This window comes from Acinonyx jubatus, chromosome C1 (genome assembly GCF_027475565.1).
Source record: "Acinonyx jubatus isolate Ajub_Pintada_27869175 chromosome C1, VMU_Ajub_asm_v1.0, whole genome shotgun sequence".
Classification (NCBI taxonomy): Eukaryota; Metazoa; Chordata; class Mammalia; order Carnivora; family Felidae; genus Acinonyx; species Acinonyx jubatus.
In genome coordinates this window covers 187,942,360-187,963,829 of record NC_069381.1, presented here as the reverse complement: position 1 = coordinate 187,963,829, position 21,470 = coordinate 187,942,360, and the positions used below count along the sequence as shown (strand labels likewise).

Sequence of the window (21,470 nt, the reverse complement as noted above, 5' to 3'; positions counted from 1 at the left end):
ATCCCAAACTTGCTAATCTTATAACAGAAAGTTTCACCTTTTGACCAGTGTCTCCTAAGTTTCCCCTCTCCCCAACCTCTGGTAACTACCACCCTGTTCTGTTTCTCTGAGTTTTCTTTGTTCGGATCCATAGTGTACATGTATGTGTGTGTGTGTGTGTGTGTGTGTGTGTGTGTGTGTGCGTGCGTGAGTGCATAGGTGTGTGTGTATATATATATATATGTATGTATATATATACACACACATATACATACACATATTCATATATGTGCACATGTATGCATATATACACACACATATACACTGCATCTTCTTAATCCATTCACCTGTTGCTGGACAATTCAGATGTTTCCATATCTTGGCTATTCTAAGTAATGCTGCAATGAACATGGGAGTAGAGATATTTCTGTGGGATCCTGAAGTCAATTCCTTTGGATGCATACCCAGAAGTAGAATTGCTGGATCATAAGGTAGTTCCATTTTTTAAAAGCTTTTATGTAAATTCCAGTTAGTTAACATACAGTGTGGTATTAGTTTCAGATGCACAATATAGTGATTCAACAATTCCATACAACATCCAGTGCTCATCACAGCAAATGCACTCCTTCGTCCCCATCACCTATTTCACCCACCACCTTCATCCACCTCCCCTCTGGTGACCATCAGTTTCTTCTCTATAGTTAAGAGTCTGTTTCTTGGTTGGCGCTTCTCTCTTTTTTTTTGGTCTTTGTTTGTTTTGTTTCTTAAATTCCACATGAGTGAAATCACATGGTATTTGTTTTTCTCTGACTTATTTCACTTAGCATAATACTCTCTAGCTCCATCCATGTCATTGCAAATGGCAAGATTTCATTCTTTTTTATGGCTGTGTGTGTACATGTTTGTGTGTATGTATGTATATATATATACCACATCTTCTTTATTCATTCATTTGTCGACAGTCACTTGGGCTATTTCCATAATTTAGCTATTGTAGATAATACTACTATAAACAGCAGGGTACATGTATCCCTTTGAATTAGTATTTTTGTGTTCTTTGGGTAAACACCTAGTAGTGAAATTGCTGGATTGTAGTGTAGTTCTATTTTTAACTTTTTGAGGAACATCCACACTGTTTTCTACAGTGGCTGCACCAGTTTGCATTCCCACCAACGGTGCACAAGTGTTCCTTTTTCTCCACATCCTTGCCAATATCTGTTGTTTCTTGTGTTGTTGATTTTAGCCATTCTGACTGGGGTGAGGTGATAGCTCATTGTGGTTTTGGTTTGCATTTCCCTGATGTTGAGCATCTTTTCATGTGTGTGTAGTTCCATTTTTCAATTTTTTAAGGAACCTCCATGCTGATTTCCATATTGGCAGCACCAGTTTGCATTTGGACCAACAACGCACTAGGGTTTCCTGCAATTATGATACTTTAAAAGAGCATTGTGCTTTCTTACCACTTTTACTAAAATAAAACTGCACATCTGAAATAATAATAATAATAAAGCTATGGTTATTACTAGGACACATTCTTAAATAATAGGCATTTTCCCAAGCAGATTTTCTTTAGAAGCAATCTCCTTTGGTTTTGGTAATGACGTACGTGAAAAAAAGGAAAATAATTTGATACTTTGCTAATAACCAGGAAAAAAAGTCACTCAAGTATGTATATTCTTCAGTGAAGTAAAAGATTCTTGTTAAACTATGGAAATCCTATTTATTCTTGGTTTCTTATTAAATAGTTGCAAATTTTTCTTCTGTGTGTGTAAATGTGTGTATATCTTTAGCTTGCTCACCCCATCTATGTATCTATGTAGCCATCCAACTATCTATGCAACCTGAGGATTCTACACATGTTCAGGCTGACTGCCCATCCCACCCCCTGTCCCCATCCCCCAACCTCCCAACACACACAGTGAGTCAGAATCTCATCACATGAAGGCCCCACTCATAAACTTGAAACTCCTGTCTTCTTCAGAATTTCATAAAAATGGGTAAACATCTGTCTCTTAGGATTGTGCTTCAATCCAAATCATAGGTTGTTGGTCAACTGGCAGCACTGAGTGGAAGACCTCCTTGCTAATCTCTGTATTTCTGTTGTTATCAGAGTTCAAAGCACCCCGTTTTCCCCAGAAGCCTCTCCAAGTCTTGACTCTTCTGTGAAAATGTCAATTTAGGGGTGCCTGGGTGGCTCAGTTGGTTAAGCATCCAACTTTGGCTCAGGTCATGATCTCATGGTTTGTGAGTTCGAGCCCCACATCGGGCATTGGAGCCCCACATCGGGCGTTCGAGCCCCACATCGGGCTCTCTGCTGTACGTGCAGAGCCCACTTTGGATCTTCTGTCCCCCTCTCTCTGCCCCTACCCTGCTGTTCTCCCTGTCTCTCTCAAAACAAATAAATAATTAAAACAATTTTTCAATTTACAATTTCAATTAGCAAATTCTTGCTCATGAACCTTCTCTCTCCCCACTGCCATTTACCATCTGCCTTTGCTCCTACTGCTATTCTTTTGTTGTATTCAGTCTTGTTTTGGGATTTGGGTCAATCAGCTATGAATTTTCACTCCATCAGCCCCAGTCTTTTTTTTCCTGGTCCTCCTTCTTATTCCTAATGTATTTTCTTCTTTCCCACTGAAGAAATGACCTAATATCATTTATAGACTAGGGAAGAGAAAAAGAAATACAGACAAAATAAAAGATCACTAACTCCCAAGTATAAGGGAGATTTGTTGACATATTCAAGATCTCTCTTTAACCTACAAAGCAGGCGTTATATAAATAACGTGCATTTTCATGAGTACATTCTTTAGCTTTTCATGCCCATGAAGAAGAGTGTCAGGGACCAACATTATGACTCTAAATTCCTTTATGTGAGAATACCTTTGTACATCACTTAGAGAAATAATTTTCCCTCAAAATGTCATCAAATATAGTAAAATTGGGCCAAAAAAATCAAAATTGTGGGGAGCAAGGATAGAATAGTGTTCCAGGAAGATGATGAAGGCAAAAATGTTGCCAAAAACTCAAGATATTAGGCATGCTTTTCTTCTATGTTCCAAATATTTCTTCTGAATTTGAAGGTTTGGAATTTCTGAGATGAAAGAAGTCTTGTTTTTGAAGGGCAAAACTAACCTATACCCTAGTCTACCTTGATCTTTATTACCACAACCAGTGAATTGTTTTTTCTTCCTGTTCCTAAAATATTTCACTTGTACTGAAGTTCAAAAACAGCTTACTTTGTTTTCACCATAGTGGACTACGTCTGAGAAAGGTGAGTTGTAAGTAAATTCTGCAAAGCATTTTCTTCTTAGCAAGAACCATCAATAACAGTCAAATCAACCAATTCCACAAATAATATAAATGTTTTGATTTAAACCTCATGATCATTTATTAAAATTCCCAAGAAGAAGGGCAGAAATAGCTGTGAAATTTATTTCATTAGACAGAGAAAACAGTCATAAATTACCTTATTTTGTAAAGTTTGGGTAGGTTCAAGAACAGAATTATAAAACAGTAATCTTCAAAAGGACTCCCACATTGTTAAGAAGAGGAAATTGAGACCCAGAGAAGTTAATTGCTTTTATTTATTAGCACACTGAATTCTTTTTTCCAATTTTGCAATCAGACAACTTAATTATCAGTGGTAGTGGTGATGGGTGGGTTGGGAGGGGGGAGGTTGGAAGAAAAGCATCAATTTGGTGAATCGTGTAAGCCTTGTTCTCTCCATGTCAGCCTATTTGGGGGTTACTTTCAAGCCTTTCTTACATTCATGGACATACAGAAAGAGGAGGTGGGGAGGTTCAAATACATTGATTCATTTCACTATTAGTTATTTTTGTGAGAAAAGTCACAAGAGCTCTAAATGGCTAAAATTACTGCTTTGCATTCTAGGGTTTCAAATATCCCCTGCATTCCAGGCCTCCCATTATCTATTACCTAGGAAATTTGAGAGTTGGCCATTTTGGGCTAGGTGCCTTAAGGAAATTGCTTATAGGTCAACTTTGCTTTATATAAAAGATATTTTCCTAAAGAATTCAGTACAAACATATGGTTTGCATCAATAAAATCTTACTTTCTGTGTACCTGGGAAGCCTGTTTAAAGACTCTTATGATGGATCTTTTTGTAAAGTGGAAAAATCACCTTTCAACATACCCTTTATGTAAATTTAGACTTTCATGAATTATAAGTTTGCTTAAAACACCTGTCCCTGTTCATTTCTATAAAGAGGTTATTTGAAACAGCTTTATGGAAAACTGGCTTTCTTTCTATCTTCTTTTTTTCTTTCATTCATGCATTTGTTTAAGAAATATTTATTAGATATATACTCTCTGTCAGTCATTGTCGTAAGCGCTTAGTATAGGCTGATGTTGAATTGGGATACAAACCCAGACACTATCCCTATGGAATTTACATTCTAACGGAGGAGCTGGACACCAAACAAGTATAAATATGCAATTGTAAGTTGCAAAAAACCAAAAAAAAAAAAAAAACAAACACAAAAGCTGTGTGCTATGAAGAGTGTTAGGAGAGATAATAATAGGAGACTGGTTGGGGAAGTCTTCAGTGGGGAAATGACATTTACACGAAGGCTGTATGGGTGAGAGCTTCCAAACAAGCAAAGATTGGAGATAAGCCTTATGGGTGGAAGACACGGCACACACAAAGGGAATGAGGGGAAGGTCTGGTGCATTCTAAGTGGTGAAAGAAGGGCAGAATAGCTTAAGCAAGGGGAGCAGAGGGGGAGGACCACAGAGTGCAGGTGTGAGAGGCTTGGAGTTGAGTCTCAGAGTGGCATCAGGTCATGTCTTGGTAATTCAAGGGACAAAGAGAAACTGGATAAAGAAACTGGTAAATTTAAAGAGTTGGTTGAGGAGTAACCAAGTTGGTAGAGGGGTCACCAAGTCACTTGAAGCAGAAGTGATACTATGTGATGCACATTTTCAAACATCATCCTGGTTGCTGAAGTAAAAAGCATCAAGTAAAGCAGTAAAGCCAACTGGTGACTGCTACAACTGCTTCAGGACTGTGGGTAAAAGACAGTGGTGGTCTGGACTGGAGAAGGTGCTGCTGAGAAGACAAGACAATGATGTGAAAATGGTGGGTCAAGGGAGAAGGACCAAAAATTCACCTTAAAAAATTTTATTTTGAGAAAGAGAGAGAGAGGATCTGGGGAGGGGCAGAGAGAGGGAGGGAGAGAGAGAATCCAAAGCAGCCTCCACACTGTCAGCAGAGAGCCTGATGTGCGGCTTGATCTTATGAACCATGAGATCATGATCTGAGCCAAAATCAAGAGTCAGATGCTTAAGTGACTGAGCCACCCAGGCGCCCTCAAAATGTTCACTTTTAAACATGGTTATTTCAGTATGCCTTTGGGTCCTCCAAATGAATGGGCTAGGGACTAAGGCAAAGTTATGAGGAACTGTAATACTTAAAGTCTGGAGAGAGGGGTAGGGAGGCATTGTACACAGGGGACAGAAAAAGAACAGCCAGAGAGATGAAATTCAGGAGAGTATGGCTCAAGAGACCCGAGGGAAGAGCGCTGTAAAGAGGCCATGGTCACCAGATGGAAATACTGTTGAGAAGTCCACTGAGGTCAGGACTCCAGAGTTCACTGGATTTGGCACTCAGAAGCCATTCATCATGTTGGTATGGCTCAGTGCAGTGGTATGAGCAGAAGCCAGGTGACAGTGATCGCAAGAGTGAATGGTAGGTAAGTATAAAAGTGTGTATCTTTGTGTACAACCACTTCAAGAAGTTTGGCTGGTAGGGTGATTGCTGGAGGTGGGGTGGAATGTTGAAAAAGGAGGTTTTCAATGTGGCTGATACTGGAGGACTTTTGTTTGGTGATAGGAAAAAACGTCAGAGTGTGAGAGGCTGGAGCTGGAAGAGAGAAGAGAAGAAAGCTATTTTCTTTTGCAGTGTGGTAAAATACTCATAACGTAAAGTTTACCATTTTAATCATTATGAAATATACAGTTCGGTAGCACTAAGTACAGTCACAATGTTGTGCAACCATCAACCTCCACCCATCTCCAGAATATTTTCATCATCCCAAAGTGAAATTCTGAACCCGCTACGTAGTAACTCCCCATTTCTCCTTCCCCCAGCCCCTGGAAACCACTATTCTACCTTCTATCTCTATAAATTTGACTATTCTAGGTACTTCATATAAGTGGAATCATACAATATTTGTCCTTTGGTGTGTGGGTTATTTCAATTAGCATAACGTCTTCAAGGTTCATTGATGCTATATATAGCATGTGTCAGAATTTCCTTCTTTTTTAAGGCTGAATAACATTCCATTGTATGGACACACCATAGTTGCTTGCCTAGTCATCTGTTGATGGAGATTTGGGCTGTGCTCATCATTTGGCTATTGTGTATAATGCTACGAACACTCGTATAGGAGAACAAAGCTCTTGATAAGAGAAAAGGACAGAGATATACAGAACCTCCAGAGAGACTGGCCTTATGGAGATAGGAGGAGATTCAAGAAAAGCAGCAGCCAGAAAGGAGACTAGTTCATTTATAGAGTCAATGAATGGACAGTGGAGGAGTTCCAGGTAATTAATTTATCAGTCAACATGATACAACACGTATAAGAGAAATGGTTTCTATTCATAAAATGAGACATCTTGGTATAAATTGAGAAATCAAAGGAAATAGACTATATAAGGTAGAAAAGAATCTCAGAAAGGGTTTATAGGAAAATACCAAAAGCAGACCTTTCTTATGTTGCTATTTTACCTACATAGGGAGGCCCTAAAAGGCCATATGGGGAAGTAGAATTTAATAATGGTTCATCCATTCATTCAATCAATCATTTACTGAGCTGCCATGACACATCATATGGACTATTCACATGGAATGTAACCATTAACACCATCAATTGTTAGGTAAGTCCTTAATCCAATGAACTGAATATGCTCTCAGCCTCTTGTTGTTTTCTATATGATAAAGATTTCACTATAATTCTTAGTTATCTCCTAATGTCTCAGCAAATATTTTCTTCCACTTCTATTTCTTTCCATGAGTTTTCTAGATAATGACTTTCAAGTCCTTCCCAGATTCCCACGCACCCTGATAAATGGTCCAAATTTACAACATGGATAGCTCTATTTCTGGCTTTGTTCATGCCTAGTCTCTCATTTAATCCACTTCTTAATTCTGCTAAGTACTATCTATCTACAATTTCCCTCCCAGATCCCACTGGACAGTTTACACAGCTATTAGTATCCACTCTTCTTCCATTTAGTGCACACACTGTATAAAGCAATCCTGAGCAATGGCTTACGAGGACTAAAAAGTTCGGTAAGGAAAATGTTCAAACACTCTAATTTCAAATTCGTGGTGAGCTATGAATCCAAGGAGAGCTGAATATTTGAAACAGAATGTATTTCTTCTTCCTGCAATCAGGGAGTATCTTTGGGTGTCAATGACACCCATTTGGAAGAGGCTACATGATCCAGTCATTACTAATATTACACTTTGAATGTCTACGGAATGATGTCAGGTGTGGAAATGCACCAACTTCGCAGTCAGAATATGTTCTGGACTTTGATAGTGGTTCATTCTCCCTGTACCTAGCTGACTTATAAACTATGATATTGTCTTATCATTTTGTAAATTATACACTTTGAAATAGTTCGAGCAAAATATGGGGGCAGAGAAGTTCACAAACCTTTGACTGTATTTCCATAGTTTATTTTGAAATTCGCCCATAAAAGGTTTCTGTTGTCTGATGCATTCTAGTCAGTTCTGAATTAGCATATGCATATGCTAATGAAATTTATTTCCACGTATTGTAATCTCATATGTGCACTTTGGCTATTGCTTCTCTCTAAAATGTGTAGGTCTTTACTTGTTTACCTGAGATGGCTCCCATTGTACTTTAGAGTTAATGAATCTGATACAAATTCAATGAAAATTGACCAATTAGAGTCCCCCCCCCTTTTTTAGATACCTAAGGCCACTGCCTATTTTTATGTTAATATTATTGATAGAATAATGAACAAATGTGTTTGTTGCTAATCTTGATAAAGAAAGAAAAATATTCTACTTTTATTTTTAGCTTTCCACAGTATATATGGTTATCATGCTGGCGCCTGTGATTTTTCGGGACTAGGGTGGAATGCTACAAGCTCAGTATGCTTTTATAACAGAAGGGTTGTGATTTAAACTCTCTGAGCCCACTCCATGGCATGCAAGAGGAGATAGGGATTTGCTTTATAGATATGTTCACAAGGGGAAACTGAGTGAGTTGATGGTTTAGTAACCGAAGAAAAACTCCATATTAAAAATCTTTCTTATTAACTGGGTCAAGCAGTTGAGTCTCTTTAAAAAGATTTCTAATTAAAATGTTAATTTCTGGTATATCATCTAGACATTTATTTTGGGTATGTTTATATGTTTCCAAGATGAAGATGAACGATATGAAAACAACAAACATGTTTAATCCCACTGATATCTTTACTACTTCCTTTGAGGCCAACATTCCCACCTTACCCTTAAACAGCTACTTGCCTCTGGCTTGTTGTTGCTTATTCCCAGGATGGGATTCCTAACTTGGTGGTCATGGCGACTCTTCATTCCAAAGCAGGGAAGCTTTGGAGCTCAAATGTGTTGATATTTGTTTTTAGGATTGAAAGGCAGGGAGGTCCTATAACATTCTAAGATTTCTGCCTAAGTGGATAAAACATCTGCTGGGTAGAGTCTTAAGCAGCTCTCTGAATTCAGCTGCTGGGAATCCTTGAGCGAATTTGCTTTCCCAGACTGAGGAGCTAGGAAATGCAGTAGATTTGGAAACACTAAATATATTGCAAGTAATTCTAGTGGGCCCAGAAAGCAAAACAAAGCAAAATGCACATCATCAATAACCCATCTTCTGAAAAACAAACAAACAAACAAACAAACACACAAAGTAAAAAGGGCATGTGGAAGACTGACTTGCAAGAATCCGTTAAGGGATTTGTAACCTACTGAACAGTTACTTTTGCTGAGGGTTTGTGTAGCCAATGAAAACTCCACTCTAACATTATTAAAGTAGCACTCTGTTAGGAGAAAGAGGAAAAAAAATATGAAAAAGGGGCTAGAGATTAAAATTAAATGAAAATAAGCGTGAATGAGTGAGCAAGAAAGATAAAGATACTAATAAGGTATGATTTTCAGATCCACACAGGGACTATAAAAAGCTTATTAACTGTCACGACCACACTGGGTTTTAAGTTATTCTATCCTGCTTTCCAGAAGAAGAAATACTCTTCAGGAGCACAGTGAACTTTGATTAATTGCTTTCATACGCTCTCACTAGCTTTAAGACATTGTAGGCAAGGGTCTTAGTGATTCAGACTAAATGCTTATGATTTCTGGGAAATATATTTAACAAGAGCATTAAAGAAATAGATCTTTTTGCATTTTTATGTTTCCTTAATAGTTAGAAAGGCTTTTCTTTTTATTAAATGTTTACTTATTTCAAAGCAGCAGAATATGTGGCTCCTTTCTTTTTATTTTTATTACTTTTAAGTAGATCTCTGAGCATCTCTGAAGGCAGCTTGAGTGCACAGACAACTGATGGCCTGTCCATAAAACTCTAATGCTGACTCAAACAGACCACATGGCTGGAACCTAGAATTCTCATCTGTGTGCTCACAGCATCCCCTTCTTCCCTTCTCTCTACCTCCTTTGTCCCGGGAACCCAGACACTAGGAAAGGAGTATTCTGAGACCAAATCATACACCACGTATAAGCTTTTTGTCTACCAGCTGTGGGAGGTTCCTCAATGCCCATGGCCTTCCCATGCTCAACCTGCCAGGGCTCACTCCATAATGACCACAGATTCATCCTGCAGAAGGAAATGTCCCCCCACAGGAAACAGTTCTGCGGTTCATTCACTGGCAAGTGGGGTCATTTCAGCAAACTTCCTGGTAAGGGAAAAACTGACTCATAATGAAAGTTAATCCAGGGAGGGCCAATTAAAAGTTCTATGGAAACTGGAGGCCTCATCTATAGTCTCTAAAAGTGTCAGCTATAACTTATATTCCAATAACACAAATTAACTTATGTGTACTGTGTATAAAGTCCATTATCAAAAGAACAGATGATGGTGACTAACTCATTATGTGTAAAGAACAAAAGGACAATGTTAAGACATGGTTGATATATACATATATATGTATATATATCATATATGTACAGTGACTATGCAAAGGGCCATCTTAAAGGGAATCCTGGATATTACTTACTCCATCTTCATAAGTTATGAGAAACAGGGCATATTTTCTCTGGAACTTGTCTACACTAAAGAAGAATAAAATGATTGAGCTCCAGACCCAGTCTAATGGGAATAAAACTTATCTTTATAACTCCGATTAAACAAAAAAAATTATCACTTCTTTGATGCCCAAATTAGCATCTTTTCTCCAGCATACTGAATTAATTAGTTGAGTGACAAAAGAATTAGTCCATGTAGGATCAAAGCTGAAATCATATTTATCTGAAATTTAAAATTAAGAACACACAGTTCTATCCCACTGTAGCTCATGTACTGTTCTTTTATGTTCTATATATTCTAAACCTTCTGCATGTCACATAAAGTGTAACTAGGGCTTTATTCTTTTTTTTTTTTTTCATTTCATGTTCTTCTTCTTCTTTTTAACATATAAAATCTTCCCTGAGGAGACAATGAGAATATCACACAATTTTTTTCCTGGGGGTGGGCAAATTTCCATTGTGCCATAAAAATCTTAAATTATGTGGCTTTTTTCTGTCAAGCATTTATTATGCAGATACAAAAGAAGCAAAATAATTAATGCACGATAGAGCTGGTAAGAGAGCCTTAAACAATAGAAAAGAGTTATTATATTGATTCATAATAAATGATACTAAGTTTGAAACTGTTCTTAAAAGGTAGAAGCTTTCTTAACTTTGGACTTCTTTTTTTTCCTTCTTTTTCTGCAGTAGAAAAAGTGATGTTGAATAAGCGAGAATTGTGGGGGGTTAATTTCCAGGATGTCTCAATTCACTAGAACTCATATTTGATGTTTTGTTTTGTTTTGTTTTATGTGGGTAACATTTTTACCACACGAAACCAACCTGGATTAGCATATCTATCTTTAGCCAAGATGTGATGGAGACTGGACTCAGGCAGAGAGTACAGAGATGAGGAGGGCTTGTACTTCTGGTAGCGCCTGTATTTGGGGTAGGGCACTGTTTGAACCACTGCTTACATGTGAGCTCCTCCAGGGCTAGGGCAGGTAGGGTCTTTACATGTTTTTCTCATTTATGCATACATGCATTCATTCAACAAATGCTTACTGGACACCTACTCTGTAGATCTAGTAGATGCTGAGGATCCAAGCAAATTAGTCAAAGGTGGTCTCCACTCTCATTCTTAGTGCCTGACACATAGAAAAAATCCAACAAGCATTGCTGACCTGAATTAAAGGTGAAGTAGGGATTTCAGGGAGGTATCACTTATCTCTTTTCTTCATGGCTTCTGTCCTCATAGTGCCTCATAACAAACATGTCAATCTCCCACACAGCTCCCAGGCTGGAATCTAATTTCCCTATGAACACAGAAATCACCAAACTGACTTAATGTAGGTGTGGCAGCTCTAAGCTGGTCACAGCCCTGGATGTCTACTACCACAGCAAGATCAAACAGGGGACAGCTATTACATGGCAAAGGTAACACACATCTGGTGATCCCAGTGCCATGGTGGCACTGGGTCATCTTCGGGTTCTACCTCGTGATGACCAGTCTTTCGTGTTGTACAAATACCCTGTTTCAAAACACCAGGCTAAATTCTAGAATGAGATTCAAACCCAAAGCCGTCATTAAAGATGATTAATCTGCAAGATGTCATCTCATACCGAGACCTTTAATTTCAGCGTTTCAGAAATTATGGCCTCTTTAGTCTTAGGTTTTGAATAAAGATGGGTGTGAGGTAGTTGCTGGTCCTCCGGAGTTCTGACACCATTCATCTTTGTCATTGGTTTGTCCTCTCCTTAACAGAATTCCAAATGACAATATTTCCATCTGTGCTCTTTCATGAAAGAGTTCTTTTGGAAAAAGAGGTAATTTTAAAAAATCTGAGCCCTAACTTAGTTTGTAAGGTGAGGGATCAGATTTCAATATTTTTATGTCAGATTTAAAGTTAACTAATATGCCTTCTTATTCAATAAGTCCCTGAAGAGTAGGCCATAAAACTGAATTGATTCTCAACTATGAATAGGCTGAGAGGGAAGAAATATATCTATTCTGAATGTCTCAAGTGAAATTCTACATCATACTTTGGCTCTTCCAGGGCCAAAAAGTCACAAGTCTGTGAAGTTTTTCAAACCTGTGCTACCTGTACGGGTCCCCAATTCATTTTTTAAACATCTAAAAACTCCCTTTCCGTAGCTTTTCTTAAGTCTAAAATCTCGGAACCCGTACATAAGATCGGGTTGCCAAACACAAAATGAGGTGTAATTTATTGTTTCAGATAGAGTTGCTGCTTATCCATTGAACAGCACAGAGAACATCCTACATACCCTCCAGGTCCCAGAATACTTTATTCTGAAGGAGCTCGGCCAAAGTGACAGTCACTCAAGGGCCATCAAGCAATCAACAATGTTTCCTTTGTCCAGAAGGGGCTGGGCAAAAGACAGTAATCTTTTTCATAGGACTAGATTTCCCATAGGATTGTAACCTACTTTTACAAAATGGATCTAATCTCTTTCTCCAGCAATATAACATCCCTAAAGAAAATATATCCAGGATTAAACAACAACATCAACAATAACTTGATTTCTGACAAGGTTTTCTAATCACTTGCAATTCATAGAGACCCATGACTGGTAACACACAATCATAAAAGTATGCTTTCACCTGGAAATGTATATAGTAGCTTAGCACAGTGATGATTTACAATTTGACCAAAGAAACCAGAAATTGATTTATAGTCTGTCCAAAGCATCAGCCTCTTATTTGCTTGTCCACTAGACTGTGAAACTACAATTCTGCTATGTAAGTATATTTTCTTGTTCCTCCCTTCCCTATACCAATGGCTAATTTTTCCTTTCTTCAATACCACATATAAATAATTCCTTCAGATTCCTAGTCCTATTCTACGGTTCAAAATGGCTGTCCTTGTTCTCATGGAATGATAAAAGAAACAAATGCTAGGAAATTTGTGTGTAGGTAATTAAATGCACAATCACATAAAGTGCATAATTAAATAAATCAGAGGTGTGAGCCTCTGAATGGAACATTCCAGATGGAGTTTTTTGGTGAGTAGATCTTTAAAAAAAATGTAGATGATTCAACCAAATAAATTAGCCAGAGGGTGTGTTTCCTTATCTCTGGGGCTACTTTTAATTATCAGATCAATTTCAAATCACACTGTATGAAAGGAATAATACTGGAAACTTTACTTTTGCTCAGCTACCTGTTTATTCAGATGACAGAGGTGTCTTGTAATCTGCCACAATGCCCTGGCAGCCTGTTTCTGAATGGCTCTGGACGGCGGGCGCAGGGTACACACGCAGCATCACTTGGATGACGTTGGCTTGGCAATGATCACCTTGCGCATCTGCAACCTATATTTGGCTTTGGATTTAACACTCCTGGTCTCCCCAGGTTTGGTATTTCTAAACTTTGCCACCTCATATTGAAGCAACTTCCGATAACTAATCCTTTTTACAAACATTATAGTCACATTTGATTCTGTAGAAACCCACAGTATTTGTGTTTTTCATTTTGGAAGGTTATTTGGAAGGCTTGGAAACTCAAGCCAATATATTATTTCAAGTGTGACTAAGCTGTTGTTATTCATTTTACACCAACCCTAACCCTCTCTAGGACCCAACCTATTGAGCTCTGTAGACTCACTAATCCAGTCAATCCAGTGATGGAAGAATCACTTTGGATAAAAGAACAATAAATCCAACCATTACCTCAGTCCTATAAAAGCAATATTTGAGTGCATTAGTAAGAAAGAGAAGAAAGAACTAGAAAAATTGTACAGTTTGGCAAAGAAAGCCTGAGCTTAACTTGTTTCATCTAAATTTAGCAAGTAAGAAACAGGTAGCTCTAAAAGGGCCACATTAATGGACCTAAAATCAGAAGATTAATAAAAAGTAATCCCAAAGCAATTCATTAATATGTTACATCTAAAATAATAATTTTTTGATAAGGTGGCAAAATTTTCCAGGTGATTCATAAGTGCTTTGGAATATAAAATGTCATTAAGAACCGATCATATAATGGGCGCCTGGGTGGCTTAGTCAGTTAAGAGTCTGACTCTTGATTTCAGCTCAGGTCATGATCTCATGGTTTGTGAGTTCAAGCCCCACATCGGGCCCTGTACTGACAGTGAGGAGCCTGCTTGGGATTTTCTCTCTCCCTCTCTGCCTCTTCCCGACTCTCAGTCTCTCTCTCTCATTCAAAATAAATAAATAGGGGTGCCTGGGTGGCTCAGTCGGTTGAGCGTCTGACTTTGGCTCAGGTCATGATCTCACGGTCCGTGGGTTCGAGCCCTGCGTCAGGCTCTGTGATGACAGCTCAGAGCCTGGAGCCTGTTTCAGATTCTGTGTCTCCCTCTTTCTCTGACCCTCCCCTGTTCATGCTCTCTCTCTGTCTCAAAAATAAATAAGTGTTAAAAAAAATTAATGGGGCGCCTGGGTGGCTCAGTCGGTTGAGCGTCTGACTTTGGCTCAGGTCATGATCTCACGGTCCGTGGGTTCGAGCCCTGCGTCAGGCTCTGTGATGACAGCTCAGAGCCTGGAGCCTGTTTCAGATTCTGTGTCTCCCTCTTTCTCTGACCCTCCCCTGTTCATGCTCTCTCTCTGTCTCAAAAATAAATAAGTGTTAAAAAAAATTAATGGGGCGCCTGGGTGGCACAGTCGGTTAAGTGTCCGGCTTCAGCCAGGTCACGATCTCGCGGTCTGTGAGTTCCAGCCCCGCGTCAGGCTCTGGGCTGATGGCTCAGAGCCTGGAGCCTGTTTCCGATTCTGTGTCTCCCTCTCTCTCTGCCCCTCCCCCGTTCATGCTCTATCTCTCTCTGTCCCAAAAATAAACAAATGTTGAAAAAAAAAATTAAAAAAAAATCAATGAAAAACAAAATAAATAAATAAAACATAAAAAAAGAACTGATAATACAATATTTAATATTACGGTTTATTTATTTATTGGATTCACGTTGAATTTCTATGTGAAATGTGTATATTATATATTGATTTAATGCAATCAGCAATATATTTAAAAAATAAATTTGCTCATCCTGAAGTCAAGACTACACTGTATGTTAACTAACTTGAGAAAACATAAAAAAATAAATAAATTTTCTTAGTACTTTTGAAATATTATTTATTTATCTGTGAAAATTATTCGTTTGCATTTTTAGTTAAAAAGAGATTTGTATGCAAAGTGGTTCTTATGGGTTCAAAATTGTACGGTTATAGAAAGTCCCTTATGACTGGAAAAGTCTTTGAGATCATATTATCTAGTCCCACTCAAAGTTTAGAAAGTCCAGAGGCCTAAGGCCACATGGAAAGTTGGGACTAAACAGGGATTTGAACACTTCAGCTCAGTACAAAGTTCTTTCCATCCTGCTATGTTCCCCAATTGTTTGTACATATGTTATGAATTATTTACCCAAAATTCCGAATCTTCATAAAGGAACCCTACTCAATAAAAGTTTAGTGTTTTTGTGAGTACCAATTGCCCAGAAATGCAATTAGCTGTAATGACAAAGTTCAATTTAGTGACTACTTGGCCAAATATAACATGCTAACTAATGTGAGGACTTGACAACTTTCCCATTATCTTAAGCTCCCTTGTTCACTGACATTATCACCCTGTCCACAGACAGACTCCTAATATATGCCAGCTGATTTGATCAGATTGCTGAAAAACAATTACTCAATTATTTAGCTCAATTGGTTAGAACACTGTGGTAATGGGGTCAAGGGCATGGGTTGGCTCCCCTGTGTGGGCCAGTTAACTTGGACCTACTCCATAACCACAGACTCTACCCCCAATGCAGATGGTCTTACAAATACGTGCCAGTGGTCAAAAGGGCGCTCGCCAAGAATGTGTGGACAGAGTAGCATAAATCCATCACTTTTTCTAGAAAAACAGCTCAATGCCAGTTTTGTTGAACATATGTGGGTTAATAGTAACATTTTCACAGGTGAAAGACAGAATATGGCTCCAGATTTTGTAATACCACAGATTTGCTAACCTAGTGTTTTGAAAGTAATTTTTAGAAAATAAGAACACATATGGTTAAACTTAAAATCAAGCAATCATTTGAGATATACAGGAAAAGTTTTAAGCGTGAACTGGTGATTTCTACCAGCTTCAAAAATATGAAAAAAATTAGCAAATTTAGTCTCCCTTTGTGAAATACCTTTATTTTAAAATGTTGGCTCTTTTTTTTTTTTTTTTTTAAAGTAACAGTCTTTGGCCCAAGCATCCAATATTTGTGAGCCAAATTCAGCCTCTGGAATCCCAGTTTGCAAACACTGGTATAACTAAGTTTCTCTCTCTCTTTTTTTTTTTTATACCTATGTATGTATATATATGTGTTTTAATGACTATGGTGACCTTAAATTAGTATAATTCATTGAGCCATGCCTGCTTGCTCAGCTCTCAGCTCATGTTGAAACAGGGGAGTCAGGACTTAGATACCCAAAACCTGGATGGGCTGCCTTTCAATGATGCCATTAGTTGACTGAAAAAAGATTATAGTTGGCTGAAGTGGTTGGTGACCACTTTGTCAAGGATAGGATCACACCAGGCCAAACTCAGCCAAAGTATATTGCTTGGAATACCAAACAGATAAATTATCAATGTTTTCTTCAGAAAGTCTTCTATAAGAATTTATAGATTGGGCACCTGGGTGGCTTAGTCGGTTAAGCATCTGACTCTTGGTTTCAGCTTAGATCGTGATCTCAAAGTTTGTGTTATTGAGGCCTGTGTCGGGCTCTGTGCAGAGCAGAGCCTGCTTGGGATTCTCTCTGCCTCTCACCTGCTCATGCACCTGTGCTCTCTCTCTCAAAATAAACAGACTTACAAAAAAAGAATTTATAGATTAACAGATCTAGAACAATAAATTCTGTAGAATGACTCAGTTTTGCTGTTTAGACCTTATATCCAGAGTCCAAGAAACTAAAATAAAACTTATTTTTTAAGATTTCACACTATGAAGTGTCTTTCAAAATCAGTCAAACCTTCCTTACCTTAGGCGAAACAGAAAGGGAGGAGGATAATCCCATTTCTCACCAATGCAGGCAACATGGATTTAGGAAAGGAAGACATATGTATAAATATAAAATGTACTAGAAAAAAGTACTGCATATACTTATTAGCACTTGGTGATTTACTAGCTAATTAACTCCTAGATGACAAAGCTTTATGAACTCCTGCAAACTAATTAAATGATATGTCTCACAAACAACTAAACTAATTAGATTTCTTAGATGAGTAAACTAAAAAGTCCTATCAGTAGCCTGAAATATTGAATTCATTTGGGAAGTATTTATCAAACACCTATTATATATCAGGCTCTGTGCTAGGTGCTGGAAATACAGAAAGAAAAAGATTCGATACTTTCTCTTAATAAATGTATAATCTAGGGGTGCCTGGGTGGCTCAGTCGGTTGAGTATCTGACTTTGGCTCAGGTCATGATCTCACAGTCGTGGGTTCGAGCCCTGCGTCAGGCTCTGTGCTGACAGCTCGGACCCTGGAGACTGCTTCAGATTTGTATCTCCCTTTCTCTCTCTCTGCTCCTCCCCTGCTTGCTCTCTGTCTCTCTCAGTCTCTCAAAAGTAAATGAATTTAAAAAAAAATTAAAAAAAAAGAAAAAAAAAAGAAACGTATAGTCTAGTGAATGCTTCTTGAGGCTGAATGAAGATATCTCAGACTAAGAGACAGCATCCTGAGGGTTTTCAAGATTACCATGCCAGTTAGTATCAGAGGAGTTATGTAGATGATCTCTTTGGTAACAACCTTAATTTTGTTTGTTTTGCAGCTTTGAAAAATCTGACTTAAACGAGGGTCCTCTCCTTCAGGAAATGTGCCTACATTAGCATATAAGATTTGTAGAAGTTAACAGATTGTCAAAAGACTACCCATCTGTGCCTATCCATGGATGTAAGATACAAATATCTGCTTTGGTACAATTAAGATGTGCCCGATGTCACAAATTAATGCCATACTTTGTGGTGAAGTGTACAGAAAGCAAAAAGAGACAATAGAGCTAGGAAATTGATATTTTCTGGGTAGGAATATATTCTTTTAGGTAGACTTTTAGGACAGACCATAAGTCTACCACTGAATCAACAAGTGCCAAGCATTAAATGGAAATCTAAAATACGTCAAAGATACATAATCCCTAATCAGATCTACTTTACTAGAGTGCAATCAATTCTCAGTGACTCAGAGGCTTTTTATCTACTATGCAGATTACCCACAGCCTGTGCTTCCCCTTTCTCTCTGTCTTTCCATTTTTATGGTCACCTGAGGACTCATTAGTGCTTCTACCAGAGGATAAGTAAAGGAAGGGAAAGGACATAAAACTTAAAATGAGTCCATTTTGCTACCTTTAAGTAGTTGGGGGAAGAAGAAGTAGCTATTACAAGGCTTGTAGATTATGTGAAGATTTCAATTATCCATACTCTCCCTGTCAATCTTACCAAAAATAATTAAAGGTTGGCTCTAACCCTCCTTCAAATGTTAAAACGATGGGTGGTCATAGGAAATAACCATAGTAAATAAGGTAAAGTGAGGCAAACTGTGCTAAAGAAAGATGAAAAGCATACTTTAAAAGTCACAGTTTCAGGGTCCCAAAAAGCATCAGTCCAGTGGGCAATTTTATGGATATAAACATGAGATGCATGAGCAAGGATCACAAATCATGTCATAAGAATAAAGTACAATATCCATACGACGGAACACTACTCGCACGACAACATAGATGAATCTCAAATGCATTCTGCTAAATGAAAGGAGCCAGACCCAAAAGGCTGCATATTGTCTGAGATGGAAAACAGATCAACGATTGTCAGAAATCGGGGGTCGGGTGATTTGGAGATCATGGAACTGTTCTGTATCATGACTGTGGACACGTGACTCTACACTGATAAAAACCCTTAGAGGGGCGCCTGGGTGGCTCAGTCAGCTAAGCATCTGCCTTTAGCTCAGGTCATGATCTCATGGTTCATGAGTTAGATCCCTGTGTTAAGCTCTGTGCTGTCAGCAGGGAGCCTGCTTTGCATCCTCACTCTCCCCCCACCCGCTCTGCCCCTGCCCCCCTTTTACTCTTTTCTCTCTCTCAAAAATAAACAAAACAAAAGCCCTAGAAGTGTACAAAACAAAGAGTAAATTTTATTCTACAATATGTTAACAACAATCAATCAAGATGTGTTGGGGGGGAACCCCAAATAGGAATACAACTATAAGAATAAACCTAATTATATTATAAATAACTAGCATCCCACATTGAAGGGCTTGGGAAAGAACTTAAGTAACATTGGAAAAGTGGATACAGTAAGGGTAAAGTCAAACATAATTGTACACAAATACCATACTCTGGCCTCAACAAGGGTATGGGTTAGGAATTCTGAGATAACTTTCAGCATATATTAGGGTTGAACAAATAAGTAAATATATTGCAAATAACGAGAGCCAGCTTTCTAGCTAAATGAAAAAGAAATTACAAATAAGGAAAGGAGGAAGTCTATAATGAAGACTGTGGTATTACATTGGAATTGGAGGTATCGGTATAAACTCATGTTTTTTATAGTTTTTTGTTTTTGTTTTTGTTTTGAGAGACAGAGAGAGAGAGAGAGCGCATGTGTGAGTGGAGAAGGGGCAGAAGGAGAGAGGAAAACCCCACGCGGGCTCCATGCTCAGCGTGGAGTTGGACATGGCGCTCAATCTAATGACCCTGGGGTCACGACCTGATTCAAAATCAAAAGTCGGATGCTCAACCGGCTGAGCCACTCAGGCGTCCCTAAACTTAAAGCTTTTTAAATGAGAATATGAAATCTCATTAAAAGATTTCTGAATCTCCAATTCAGAAATATGGATATGTGTTTATGCATTGGTTCGTGCACATACATACATTTCCAAGTTCTGTCTGCTGAGAGGATCTAGAAACAATACCTAAAAGTGAGTACTCCTGGTTCTTGGCCTCTGTATATGATTATGCAATAAGAGAAATCAGATCTCCTTGGAAAAATGTTTGATTCCTTGACTGTGGCAAGGAAAACATGAAATGATCTTAGGGCATCTCACAGTGCCAAACAGTAAGAAAGTTCTCAAAAAAAAAAAAACACACAAAAAAACTAGGCAAGTCAAAAGGGAACAGTTACCCTGAAAACGCCCCCAACAGACAAAGTTAGAATAACTTAAGTACCAAAATAATGATAGGACTGAATTATAATCTATAAAACAAAATACATATCCATGAATCTATAATAATATAAATCAACAAAAAATTAATGGTCAGAGGAGAAAGGATAGCTCCTCACTAAAGAAGAATTCCAATTAATAAGTGTGGAAGGAAGGAGTGAACTAAAAATGACCACTGGCAACCACTGTAATAATTGCCATGATAAGAAACACTGAGAAGAAACCGTACTAAAATTAACCCGGTGAATGTATGAGAAGAAACTAGACATTTGTATAGTTTCAGATATCTCCCACAAGATATGTATAAATTAAAAATGGGAAAAAAAATCCAGCAGACGCTACTTTAATGAAACAACCAAGATTAACTTCACTAGTAATAAGTGAATAAGTGAAGTAATCATGACCAATCACCAGACAAACCCAAACTGAGGATTGTTCTAGAAAGTAACTAACAAATACTCCTCAAGGCGTCATGGTCATGAAAGACAAGGGAAGGCTAAGGGTTGGCACAGAATAGAGGAGACCAAGGAGACACCATAACTAATGCAATGTGGGATTATGGGTTGGATCTTGAAACAGAAAAAGGACATTGATGGGAAAACTGGTGATGTTCAGTTGGGGTTTGATGTTTTGTATCAATGTTAATTTCTTACTTTAGCTCTTTGTATCATAGGTCTGCACTATCTTAACATTGGGAGGAGTTAGGTGAAACGTATATGGGAATTATACTTTTTGGGGGTAACTTTTCTTGAAATCGAAAATTATTTCAAAATAGAAGTTTTAAAACAAGAATAAGGAAAAGTAGAAGGTGAAGGATAGATAGGAAATGTTGAAGAGGGAAGCACATACTTGCTTTTACTCTGCTTTGTTCACCCCTATAATTTCTTGTTGGATCTCTCACTGCCCCCCTTCCCTACAATTCAGGGCAGACCTCCCCTAAACAGGAGTGGATATGTTATCCCCGTGTTTCTGAGACTTCCAGAAACATGTCCGTTTATTTAACTGCCTTCCTAATATATACAACTCCCCCTTGGTTTTTGTTTTTGTTTTTAATTGGGAATTCACTAGATTCAAAGGAAAAGCAA

The 21,470-nt window shown here is 38.1% G+C and overlaps 1 protein-coding gene across 9 annotated transcripts in view; it reads right to left on the bottom strand.

Annotated features, from left to right (window-relative positions):
* The window catches only part of PARD3B (par-3 family cell polarity regulator beta), a 997,127-nt gene that overhangs the window by 197,506 nt on the left and 778,151 nt on the right, over positions 1-21,470 (bottom strand). The gene's annotated exons all lie outside the window — the stretch shown is intronic.